The sequence below is a fragment of the Haematobia irritans genome, chromosome 1 (genome assembly GCF_050003625.1).
Source record: "Haematobia irritans isolate KBUSLIRL chromosome 1, ASM5000362v1, whole genome shotgun sequence".
In the NCBI taxonomy this organism is placed as follows: Eukaryota; Metazoa; Arthropoda; class Insecta; order Diptera; family Muscidae; genus Haematobia; species Haematobia irritans.
In genome coordinates, this window is record NC_134397.1 from 75,747,628 (window position 1) to 75,762,042 (window position 14,415).

General features: G+C 33.8%; 1 protein-coding gene across 6 annotated transcripts in view; it reads left to right on the forward strand.

The window, feature by feature from the left end:
* The window catches only part of MICU3 (Mitochondrial calcium uptake 3), a 49,662-nt gene that overhangs the window by 13,808 nt on the left and 21,439 nt on the right, over nt 1-14,415 (forward strand). The gene's annotated exons all lie outside the window — the stretch shown is intronic.

Consider the following 14,415-nt stretch of genomic DNA (forward strand, 5'->3'; position numbering starts at 1 on the left):
ATATCCTGAAACAATATTATCATTGTCTCCGGGTCCAGACACCATCGATAAATATCATAAGTCATTAAACCAATCCTTACGATGTTTTTTCCAAGTGTATTATGTCCTATTATGATGCCTATTAGTGGTCTCAAATCCTCTCTATGTGTCGCCATAAAAACAATCAGAGTTCTTACTACTCTTGATGATCTTTCTAGGTCTTCCATCCCGAAGCCTTGATGAAGGCAAGTATATCCTTCAGATTACAATTCCGTACATCGGTAATATCCTGAAAGAATATTATCGTTGCCTCCGGGTACAGACACCATCTACAAATTTCATCAGTCATTAAGCCAATCCTTACGATGTGTTTTCCAAGTGTGTTATGTCCTATTATGATGCCTATTAGTGGTCTCAAATCCTCTCTATGTGTCGCCATCAAAAAATCAGAGTTTTTACTACTCTTGTCGTCCCATATCAATTTGATTTGCTCGCAGTCCGCAGAGGAATCCCAATGTCCTTTCCATGACCGACCACGATCAAACGGAGTCGAATGCTCCATTAGACTCAAGCATCAAATAAATTTTGTCTAAGCATACTTGGGATCTGTGAACTCTCTTTATTGGTTTAAAACTTTATTCTTTTCACCTCCTGTTACCCTATAAAATCTCGCATAAGTGTTATACTTTAATGTTTTTTTTTTTATTTTGACACTGATGATCTTTAAAACATAGGTGTGACACATACAAGGTTCACTATGAATGTTAACGTTGCCCCAATATATGACTCATTCAAAAGCCTCCAATTACAAAGAAAAATATGTGTTTGATTGAAAGACCATATCTTCCAAGATTTGCACTCGTTTTTTTATAATTTCGAGATCTGCACATTACGATAAACAAATGAATAAATATTACCTATAGATATTTAAGATACCTTTACCGTATCAAATGCAGATCCCACGCCTGATTTCCCTGGCAGGACTACAACAATGATGATGGATGCATGATATGATATCACTTTCAATTCCGCATATAAGCGCTATAAATTGATGGGGTGAGATATAAGAAAATAAAGAGCGCATAAATCCGTATTAAAAATTGAACTGACATCATCCTTTTCACAGCTACTGTCAGACAGAAGGTAAGAAGGCACGCAGACAGATGTGAAGCTCACCATTGGCAATAATTGGCATTTACAATTGTGCCATTTCCAGACATCATTCATCATGGAATTGTGTCATTTATCGCTCCTGTATTGGCGTGTAATTGTTCGCCGAATATTTCATTTGTCACAGAGTCACTGAATACATTGTAAAAACACATTCCCATTGGGTGGCATTCTCAAATCCAATCCAAAACAAATAAGGGAACAATATCAAAGCCAAACTCGTTGGCGGATGCCATTGAAAGTTTAAGTTGATTATTCTTTTGTTTGATTGTAATATCAACTTCACCTTATTTTGGTGCAGCATTAGCCAGACGATCACGATTAAGTTTGCCATCCATTTCCTCAGATTTGAAATCTAAGATAAATTTATGAAAAAAAAATCGTACGATTAAAACTTCTCGATGAGATTCTTTTTATGATTTATAGATAATGTCACAATAAATTATCTGTTGTGCTGGCTGTTGACTTGAAATTCTTCGATGGAGTTTTCAAGTATTGAATGGTGATTTATACAGGTGGGTGTTTCTTTTGTGTATGAATTAATTTGCTTACATCGCACAGTGGCCAAAAAAGTGATAATAAAATAAACAAGTATATACAGCAGTAAATTCGGCGGGGCCGAATTTTATATACCCACCACCATGAATCAAGTATAATAGTTTACTATGAAAACTCTTCGTCGTAGTGGGTTACTTGATAATAGGGGGTTTGATGACAAATCTTCTCCCAAACGAGCCAGCTCCCGAAGACAAACTTTAAAGATTCTACCTATGAAGACCAGATAAGATTCTGGATTTATGAGAACCAATTTTGTTTGAGTTTTAGAGAAAATATAAACATATCGTGTATATGTTGAAATTACGCTTTGATTTCAAATCTTAAATCTGTAGATTTTTCCGCATTTATTTAAATACGAATCTGGAACTCTTACTTTCACTTTGAAGCAATTTTCATGATCAGTGCGCCTGTTATACCCTGAAAGAAGTATTTTCTTTTTTGAGAAACGCAAATTTAAGCAAAGTTTTCTTTTGACACAAATTTTAGAGACAATCGTTGAATAAACGAACACACTTTATAAGAAAAAGAAATTTCGTTTGTCTAAAATTTTATTATAAATTACTAATTTCCAGCAAATCGGATAAAAACTACAGATTCTATAAGCCCAAGAAATAAAGCCGGGAGATCGGTGTATATGGGGGCTATACCAAAACATGGACCGATAGGCACCATTTGCTACTCACATATTTGTGATCTTAAAATACCTCCAGATTTTCAATTTTAAACAAATCGGCCAGAAAATATAGTCTCTAGACGCCCAAGAAGTAAAAATCGAGAGATCAGTCTATATGGGGGTTATACCAAAAAATGGACCGAAACGGATGGTAAATATAGTTTCTAGAAGCCCAAGAAGCAAAATGGGAGATTGGTCTATATGGGGGCTATACCAAAAAATGGACCGATGGGCACCATTTTCGGCACACCTTTTTATGGTCCCCAAAGAACTCTAGATTTTCATTTCAGGAAAATCGGATAGAAAATATGGTATTAGAAGCCCAAGAAGCAAAATCGGTAATCAGTCTCTATGGGGGCTATATCAAAACATGGACCGATGAGCACCATTTTCGGCACACCTTTTTATGGTCGTCAAATACCTCTATATTTCCAATTTCAGGCAAATTGGATAAAAACTACGGTTTTTATAGGCCCAAGACTCCAAATCGGGAGGTTGGTTTATATATCAAAACATGGACCGATGCGGACCATTTTCGACACACCTCTTTATGGTCCCAAAATACCTTTAGATTTTCAATTTCATACAAATCGGATAGAAAATACTGTTTCTAGACGCATAAGAAGCAAAATCGGGAGATCGGTCTATCTGGGGGCTATACCAAAACATGGACCGATATGGACCATTTTCGACACACCTCTTTATAGTCCCAAAATACCTCTAGATTTCTAATTTCAGGCAAATCGGATGGTAAATATAGTTTCTAGACGCCCAAGAAGCAAAATCGGGAGATCGGTCTATATGGGGGCTATATCAAAATATTGACCGATACGAACGATTTTCGACACACCTCCTTATGGTCCTAAAATACCTCTAGATTTTCAATTTCAGACAAATCGGATAGAAAATACTGTTTCTAGACGCCTAAGAAGCAAAATCGGGAGATCGGTCTATATGGGGGCTATACTAAAACATGGACCGATACTGATCATTTTCGACACACCTCCTTATGGTCCCAAAATACCTCTAGATTTCCAATTTCAGGCAAATCTGATAAAAACTACGGTTTTTATAGGCCCAAGACCCCAAATCGGGAGGTCGGTTTATATGGGGACTATATCAAAACTTGGGCCTATATAGCCCATCTTCGAACTTGACCTGCCTGCAAACAAAAAACTAATCTGTGCCAACTTTCGGGACGATAGCGCCATTATTGAAGGCTGTAGCGTGATTACAACAGACAGACAGACAGACGGACATGCTTATATCGTCTTAGAATTTCTCCCTGATCAAGAATATATATACTTTATATAGTCGGAAATCGATATTTCGATGTGTTACAAACGGAATGACAAACTTATTATACCCCCGTCACCATTTTATGGTGGTGGGTATAAAAATGTGAATCGCATATCAAAAAATAAATGCAAATGTTTTTTAAATGTCGCACACAAAAAAAATTTTTCAGATTCAATTACAAAATTAATTGATTCAACAATGAACTAAAATCTTTTAATTAGTCAAATGAAAAATTAATTTAAAAAAATAGGAAGAAATTCATATTCATAATAACGTGCACAAAGTCTAAAGTCTGACGGATCCGATATGGGAGCTTTTTCTAAATCTGAAATTAGAAGAAACTACAAGGGTGTAAAGATAAATTTGCGAGTCAAATTCGTGGTTTGTGTCTTGGCTACGAAAAGTTCAAAATGTTTGCATGAGTTTGTTCATATAGGTCCATATCGCTCTTTTTTAAGGAATATGACTCTTTCTTTGGCTCTTTTTCCAGAAAGTCAGCGGCAACCACTGGATGACGTTATAGTTAAAATACTGTACATGACACCCAGAAAAAAGTGACCCCTTCTTTAAGTTAAAATGAACTCATTGTGAAGAAAGTTGAACTTCGTATAGCGCCAAAGACATATTTATTTGTTTGAACGATGTGATTTTCGTAGAAATTAGGAATAATGCATTCAATATATTAGTTAACATTTTCCTATATTTATATACCACTATACTACAGAATGAAAAAATTTAACTAATTTGAATTCATATATGGAATGATTTTATTGAATTTTTTTCATTCATTTCGACAAATCTTACACATTTGTGGTAAAACTTTTACTTTATAATTAGAACTGCTTACCTTCGTTTTTAAATACAATTTTATTAATTTCTATAAGCAATTTTATCTTCAATAAAAGACATGTTTTATTAATATATTGAATATAAAGGGTGATTCTTTTGAGGTTAGGATTTTCATGCATTAGTATTTGACAGATCACGTGGGATTTCAGACATGGTGTCAAAGAGAAAGATGCTCAGTATGCTTTGACATTTCATCATGAATAGACGAACGATCTGCCACAACGTCGACTTTTCAGTGAATGGGCCCTAGAAAAGTTGGCAGAAAATCCGCTTTTTTATCGACAAATTTTGTTCAGCGATGAGGCTCATTTCTGGTTGAATGGCTACGTAAATAAGCAAAATTGCCGCATTTGGAGTGAAGAACAACCAGAAGCCGTTCAAGAACTGCCCATGCATCCCGAAAAATGCACTATTTGGTGTGGTTTGTACGCTGGTGGAATCATTGGACCGTATTTTTTCAAACATGCTGTTGGACGCAACGTTACGGTGAATGGCGATCGCTATCGTTCGATGCTAACAAACTTTTTGTTGCCAAAAATGGAAGAACTGAACTTGGTTGACATGTGGTTTCAACAAGATGGCGCTACATGCCACACAGCTCGCGATTCTATGGCCATTTTGAGGGAAAACTTCGGAGAACAATTCATCTCAAGAAATGGACCGGTAAGTTGGCCACCAAGATCATGCGATTTGACGCCTTTAGACTATTTTGTGTGGGGCTACGTCAAGTCTAAAGTCTACAGAAATAAGCCAGCAACTATTCCAGCTTTTGAAGACAACATTTCCGAAGAAATTCGGGCTATTCCGGCCGAAATGCTCGAAAAAGTTGCCCAAAATTGGACTTTCCGAATGGACCACCTAAGACGCAGCCGCGGTCAACATTTAAATGAAATTATCTTCAAAAAGTAAATGTCATGGACCAATCTAACGTTTCAAATAAAGAACCGATGAGATTTTGCAAATTTTATGCGTTTTTTTTTAAAAAAAAGTTATCAAGCTCTTAACAAATCACCCTTTATTTATTAAGAATCAACAGCATCGAATCTCTTTGAAATATTAGTTTATTATTCCACTATTTCCAATTTCTGTGTGATATTATCAACTGTAAAACGCACTTTTTCTTCTTCTTGTACTTTTCACTTTTAATAAGTTGCTGCCTAACGATTTTGTCCTCATTTTACAATTTCAATACCTACAAATATAAAAAATCATAAAACATTTTTGTTGCAAAAGGTTAGCGTCACTGAATATTACCTGATAATTGAAGATTCCAAAATGAAGACAAATGAAAGGGTTGTTATTCTGCTGGTGTTTTCTTTCTTTATACACTATCACGAACATTGATAGATTTATTTAAAAAAACGAAAATTTTTCTCACTACTTTAAAATAACAAATATTTTATATATTTTATTTGTTATTTATTATATTATTTTACCATATTATTTTTTAACAATCTCTCCGTATACCAAAACAACGCGATTCCAACTAAAAAAACAACCGACGCGCAAATATATCGATTACACCCACGCGCAAACACATCGATTACGATGACAGGTATCGATTACAGGTAGACAATAGAAATTTAGGAAAATTTCCTATATTCTGACAAGTGTGTTTCCTTAAGTTTTGAAAGGATTGCATACTTCTTAGTACGAATGAACTAAAATATTTTTCTATGCCAAGTGTTGTTCGTATGTATGAAAAACTTTCTATTATAAAGGAAGTCGCAATTATCATTTTATAAGAAATTTTACTAATTTTGAGGAAACTTGGTTTTAGTTCGGGTTTTGTTTATTTTTACGAATGCTTTGTTATCGGTGAATAAAATTTTCTTTTTCAGTAGTAAATTCTTATACCCAGCAAAGAAAATAGTATGAGTAAAATTCCATGCCTTATTCTAGTTAATGAACTATTCCTAACTGCTTGCAGTTTAGGATTTTTTTACTGAAACGAGTAAAATTTATTATTTTTCACAAAAATTTACCTTAATGGAAATAAAATGGATAAACTATATTGATGAAAATTTTTTCCTTTATTTTCGAAGGCACTTTTTTCTGGGTGGAGACTTTTGAAATTATTTAAGAATCTGATTTTCGTACCCATTAGATGTTTCTATATTTTTGTAGCACGCTATTACTTCAAGATTTTTTTACAAATGTAGAGTTACTAACTGTTGTCTCTTATGGCTCATTTTTTTGACGATATTAAAGTACGACTGCTTGGTTGGTATGCCTACATATACTATAAAATAATTTACGGCTTTAGTGAAATAGAGAGTTCACTTTTTTTGAGTGTATTTAGGAAAAATTTATTAAATTCATCCCACAAATTTGAATTTTGCTTAGCCAAGACATAAACCACGAATTTAACTCGAAAATTTATCTGCACACCCTTGTAGTTTCTTCTAATTTCGAGAATTAAATCGTATATAAGACAAGGGTTCGTGTCTCAGAAAAAGTGATCCGCCCTTAAGATTATGTTAATTTCGAATTTATTTCATCTCTTTAAATGTCTGAAACATATGGAAAACTTATTTCAGTTTTCACATTATGCCCACTGTATGTTTGGAGTGGTAGCAATCATTACTGAAGTCTATCTAACTGAATTCGTATAGATTGCTATCAATTGCGATCTGGTAAATGTTCGTTATTATTACTATAATAGCGTCAATAGCGTCAACTGGCGCCATTGGTGTGTAAACCATATCAAATTTCATTAAGATTTCCAAGCTACTAGGAAAAATGTAATATAATTTATAGACCAATTTGTTTATTTTGAAGCTAGAATTGTTAACATTATATTTTAATTTATTACAATTTTCGATTATAATGTCAAAAAGAACATGCATTGTTCTTTCCACGTTACAATTTCCCGTTTGACTGAACGGTAAATTTATTGTTCACAAAGAAAATGATATCCGTGAGAAGAGTTCACAAGATTTGAATAGATAATTATGTTTAATGGCGTTGGTAGTACATAAATGGTATGAGTGTAATATAACACTTTTGTCGTTTATTCGAAACACAATTTTAAAGAAAACTTTTTGAAAAAAATATTTAAAGGCACTTTTAAAATACCAAGTAATATAGTCGGACGCTAGGATATTTTTTTTTGTCTAGAAGTTTGCTTCGGAGAAAAGATTTTTTTAGTGTATACATTCATAGATGATTTTTTTATTAAAATTGCTACGAAAATTTAGTATGAATCATAGAATTAATTAAACATGAAAAGTATATTTGCCACGTTCTATTAATTTTTTATTTATTCTATTAAAAATTTTAATGATTATGATCGCAACTCTAGTATTGTTTAAATTGAAACAACTATAGTTGTTTTCAATATTAATTGGGATCTTTAATTATACCCACCACCATAGAAGGGTGATGGGGTTATAATAAGTTTGTTATTCCGTTTGTAACACACCGAAATATCGATTTCCGACTATATAAGGTATATATTCTTGATCAGGGAGAAATCCGAAGGTGGGCTTGATATAGCTCTCATATAAACCGATCCCCCGATTTGGGGTCTTGGGCTTCTAGAAACCGTAATTTTTATCCGATTTGCCTTAAATTGGAAATCTAGAGGTATTTTAGAACCACAAATAGGTGTGCCGAAAATGGTGTATGTCGGTCCATGTTCTGGTATTGTCGCCATATAGACCGATCGCTTAATTTTACTTCTTGGTCTTTTAGAAACCATAGTTTCTATCCGATTTCCCTGGATTTGGAAATCTAGAGGTATTTTAGGACCGTTAATAGGTGTGCCGAATATGGTGTGTATCGGTCTATAGTTTGCTATGGCCCTCATATAGACCGATCTCCCGATTTTACTTCTTGAGCTTCTAGAAACCGTAGTTTTTATCCAAATTGCCTGAAATTGGAAATCTAGAGGGTTTTAGGACCATAAATAGGTGTGACGAACATATTTTGTATCGGTCCATGTTTTGGTATAGCCCCCTTATACACCGGCCCTCCGATTTGGAGTCTAGATTCTAGAATTACAATTAGATGTGCTGAATATTGTGTGTACCCGTCCATGTTTTTGGCATAGCCCCATTAGACCGATATCCCGATTTAAATCCTTGGGTTTCTACAAACCGTAGTTTTTATCCGATTTGCTTGAAATTGTAAATATACTTGTATTTTAAATCCACAAAAACGTTTATCGGATTTAGTTTTTATCGTTCCATTTTGGTAAGGCCTCCATATAGACCGATTTCACTTCTCGAGGGTATAGAAGATAAAATTTCCAGATTTTACTTCTCGTCATCATTTAAATAATGGAGGTAAAAATCTACAGATTTTAGATTTCAAATCTAAGCGTTATTAAATTATTTTTCTTCCACACTAGCAAGTGATTTTTATGATTCCTTTAAAACTTAAACCAAAAATGGTTCTTATAACTCCAGTATATGATATAGTCTTCATAGGTAAAATCTTTAAATTTATCTTCGGGAAGCGTAGGGAATATCTGTCATCAAACCCCCCTGATATTTGCAAAGGAAACTATAATATTTGATTCATGGTGGTGTGTATTTAAGATTCGGCCCGGCCGAACTTACTGCTGTATACAAGGCCGTAGCCAGGATTTTAATTCGGGGGGGGTTCAACTTAAAAAAAAAATATTCATATAATCTCATGTGTAGAAAATTTTATTTATGCATAGGTATGTATACACTCAAAAAAAAGTGAACTCTCTATTTCACTAAAGCCAATTTAACTTTATATTAGTTCATAGAATCATTATGTTTGGAAAAAGTTTACTTTACTCAAATAATTTTTTGCGTACGTTAGTTAAATGAACTAAAAAACAGGAAAAAATTAAACAAAAATATAGCATAAAGGTTTCCTAATTTCGTATTTCTCACAAAATAGTTCATTATTTCTTTAAATTTGTAAATTTTACCAAAAATGTGTCCATCATGAACTTCGTATGGCACTAAAGACATTCTTGCAATTTTGAACTCCAAGATTTCTCTTAAAACTACAAAATTTTCTTTAACAAGTGCAAAAACTTAGTTATGTCTAATAAATTTTCTTGAATTTGTCGAAAAATATTTACTTATTTTTACCATATCGGAGTGATGCCAGCGCTTGTAATACTGTTTAGTTAAAATTTTCTAAAAAAAATCAAAATTTTCTAAAATTAATCGAAAGTTATCTTTCCTGGTGGGTTCACTGTTTTTTCAGTGTACAATATTTTTATACCCACCACCATAGAATGGTGACGGGGGTATAATAAGTTTGTCATTCCGTTTGTAACAAATCGAAATATCGATTTCCGACTATATAATGTATATATATTCTTGATCAGGGAGAAATTCTAAGACGATATAACGATGTCCGTCTGTCCGTCTGTCTGTCTGTTGTAATCACGCTACAGTCTTCAATAATGAAGCAATCGTACTGAAATTTTGCACAAACTCGTCTTTTGTCTGCAGGCAGGTCAAGTTCGAAGATGGGCTATATCGGTCCAGGTTTTGATATAGTCCCCATATAAACCGACCTCCCGATTTGGGGTCTTGGTGTTCCAATTTTGTTGGTGTTATCCAATTTGCCTGAAATTTGAAATCTAGAGGTATTTTGTGACCATAAAGAGGTGTGCCAAAAATGGCGAGTATCGGTCCATGTTTTGGTATAGCCCCCATATAGACCGATCTCCCGATTTTACTTCTTGGGCTTATAGAAACCGCAGTTTTTATTCAATTTATCTGAAATTGGAAATCTAGAGGTATTATAGGACCACAAATACATGTGCCAAAAATTGTGAGTATCGGTCAATATTTTGGTATAGCCCCCATATAGACCGATCTCACGATTTTACTTCTTGGGCTTATAGAAACCGCAGTTTTTATTCAATTTACCTGAAATTGGAAATCTAGAGGTATTGTAGGACCACAAATACATGTGCCAAAAATTGTGAGTATCGGTCAATATTTTAGTATAGCCCCCATATAGACCGATCTCACGATTTTACTTCTTGGGCTTATAGAAAACGTAGTTTTTATTCAATTTACTTACATATTTTAGTATAGCCCCCATAAGAACGATCTCCCGATTTAACTCCTTGGGTTTCTAGAAACCGTAGTTTTTATCTGATTTGCCTGAAATTGTAAATATTCTGGTATTTTAGGCTCACAAAAACGTGTATCGGATTAAGTTTTTATCGATCCATTTGGTAATGCCTCCATATAGACCGACTTCACTTCTTGAGGGTGTAGAAGGCGCACTGATCATGAAAATTGCTTGAAACTCAATGTAAAATTTCTAGATTTTACTTCTACAGATTTAAGATTTCAAATCAAGACGTTATTTTATAATTTTCTTGCACACGTACAAGAGATGTTAATGATTTCTTTAAAACTCAAACAAAAATGGTTCTTATAAATCCAGAATCTGATATAGTCCTCATAGGTGAAATCTTTAAATTTATCTTCGGGAATATCCTCAAGTCCTCAAGCCCTCCTGAAATTTCAAAGGAAACCCTAATATTTGGTTCATGGTGGTGGGTATTTAAGATTCGGCCCGGCCGAACTTAGTGTTGTATATACTTGCTATAATATTAAATTGAGCCGACGGGCTTTTTGGGCAGCAAATAAATCAATGACTTCTTCAGTCGGCACATTTATTCGGCGATGAACCGACATTAATGCCAATCCTTTGAGTCTACTCTCGCTAGTCGAATTTCTAAGATATGTCTTTAATCTCTTCATTGTTGAAAATGAACGTTCGGGTGAGCACGTAGTAACTGCAGGGATAGAAAATGCAGTACTATAGTACTTGTTTCAAACCTTTTTCACCCCGGTCAGTACCGTAGTACCCCCGCGAATGATTTAGTACCTTTTGTGTAGACATTTTTGAGTCGATATCAGATTTATGGTACAATAGCTTTGACAAAATATTTTAATATTTTGAGAAAGTTTTTATCAACCTTATTTGCTAATAGTCTTTTACAAATATGGCAAAACAGACATGTTCATGTGGGAAGAAAATCTCGATTTTGTAAAAGACATAGTCAAAAACAGGATTTTATTGAACTTCAAGAATGTTTTAGTCGAAAAAAGACTGTGATTCTATATTATCGATTTTTTATTTCGGTAGAAATAGTTGTCAACATTTTATTTCTATATAGAATTTTTGCAAAATTTTATTTTTATAGAAAATTTTGTCAAAATTTTATTTCTTTAGGAAATTTTTGCAATATTTTATTTCTATAGAAAATTTTGTCAAAATTTTATTTTCTTTAAAATTCAGTCTCTTGACAATAATCTTCCAGTGAAATTGTATTTTCCATCCCTGAGTAACTGGCAAAGTGACCAAAATTTTTAAAAGAATATGCACGTTTGGAAAAATCACTTTATTGCTTCAATCGCTGAATTAGGCAGGTTCTTTTCGCAGGTTTTGCGCCATTTCATTTACACACGTGTGTTTGGCTGTTTCGTTGTTGTTGCTATGGCCAAACAAAGCGAGTCATGTTCACAAAAAGAACTACAAACACACATAAAAAGCAGAAATACATTTTCCAAAAATGAAATTTGTGGTGCGAGAACAAAAATAATTTGTTGTTTTTTCGACCGTCGTTTGACGGGCTTTTCAACTAGTATTCTATGATTTGTGCAAGTTTTATAGGTAAGCGTTTTTTCAAAATAAAACCTCCAGCTTTTCTTCAACATCTTCGATAAGATTTTTCTATGCAGCTAAAAATATATATTTATTTATATAAAAATATTCATTCATTTCGGGGGGGGGGGGGTTTGATCCCCCTCATCCCCCCCCCCCCTGAATACGGCCTTGGCTGTATATACTTATTTTTTAATTAAAAATTAAAAAAAAAATTGCAATCATTCTCTTAATTGACTTTATTTTTTAATTTGATTTGAAAATTTCGATATATTTATCAATGATCAAATTTCGTTGGCTCATTTTAATTTTAATTTATTTCTGCATTAATGTAACATAGTCGATCAGACCCTAAGGCAGTTACAATTACAATACAATAGCATTACTATTGTATTCTGATTCGATCCATCCGTCCGTCTGTGGAAATCACGCTAACTTCCGAACGAAACAAGCTATCGACTTAAATTTGGTATAAGTAGTTGTTATTGATGTAGGTCGGATGGTATTACAAATGGGCCATATCGGACCACGTTTATGTATAGCCCCCGTATTGGTTTGCGGATTCTCTTGCAGGACCAAATTTCCTGCAAGAAAAAAAAAATATCAACAAAATATTTCCAATTAAAAAGTTGATTGAAGTTGAAAATGTTTTCAATTAATAAATTGATTGATACAATGAAATTTTTAATCAAGATGGAAACATTATGTTAAATAAGTCAATGATTGAAAAATTTAAAACTTTTTAATTAAAAAAACTAATTGATACAATTAACTATTTAATTTTTACTTATTTCAAACAATCTATTTTTATACACACCACCATAGAATGGTGACGAGGGTATAATAAGTTTGTCATTCCGTTTGTAACACATCGAAATATCGATTTCCGACTATATAAGGTATATATATTCTCGATCAGGGAGAAATTCTAAGACGATATAACGATGTCCGTCTGTCTGTCGTAATCACGCTACAGTCTTCAATAATGAAGCAATAATGCTGAAATTTTGCACAAACTCGTCTTTTGTCTGCAGGCAGGTCAAGTTCGAAGATGGGCTATATAAACCGACCTCCCGATTTGGGGTCTTGGGCTTATAGAAATCGTAGTTTTTATCCAATTTGCCTGAAATTTGACCGTGAAATTTTATGACCGTAAAGAGGCGTGCCAAAAATGGTGAGTATCGGTCCATGTTTTGGTATAGCCCCCATATAGACCGATCACCCGATTTTAGTTCTTGGGCTTATAGAAACCGCAGTTTTTATTCATTTTACGTGAAATTGGAAATCTAGAGGTATTTTAGGACCATCAAAAAGTGTACCGAAAATGGTGCCTATCGGTCCATGTTTTGGTATAGCGCCCATATAGACCGATTTCCCGATTTTGCTTCTTGGGCGTTTAGAAAGTGTATTTTCTATCCGATTTGCCTGAAATTGGAAATCTAGAGGTATTCTAGGACCATAAAGAGATGTGCCGAAAATGGGGTGTATCGGTCCATGTTTTGATATAGCCCCCATATAGACCGATCTCCCGATTCCGGCACTCCGGATTCTAGAACTACAATTAAATGTGCTGAATACTGTGTGTATCCTTCCATGTTTTGGTATAGCCCCCTTTATACCGAACTCCCGATTTAACTCCTAGGGTTTCTAAAAATTATAGTTTTTATCCGATTTGCCACAAATTGAAAATATACAGGCATTTTAGTCCCGTAACAAAGTGTATATGGTTTAGTTTTATCGGTCCATTTGGTAAGGCCTCCATATAGACCGATTTCACTTATTGAGGGTATAGAAGGCGCACTGATCATGAAAATTGTTTGAAACTGAATGCAAAATTCCAGATTTTACTTCTCGTAGTCATTTAAATAATTGGGATGAAAATTCACAGATTTTAGATTTCAAATCAATGCGTTATTTCATAATTTTCTTGCACTTACAAGAGATATTTATGATTTCTCTAAAGGCCGGTATGCACCTCTAGCGAAAAATTTCATTCCCATAAGAAATGCATTGCTATTTATGCTAACGAAATTTTCGGTAGCGTTCAATTTCGTAAGCTGGTACGCACCTCTAATGAAAATAACAGGGTTGTCAAAAGCATATTTTGGCAGCAAACATTTAATATATTACAATCATTGTGTGCGTAAAAGTTTTAAAAGGTCTGTAAATAATAAACAATTTATTTGAGGAATATTTGGAACATATATTAACAATTTTTAAAGCGATTAGCTGGTTTACAATTTGTGTACACAGCCGTGTTTTTT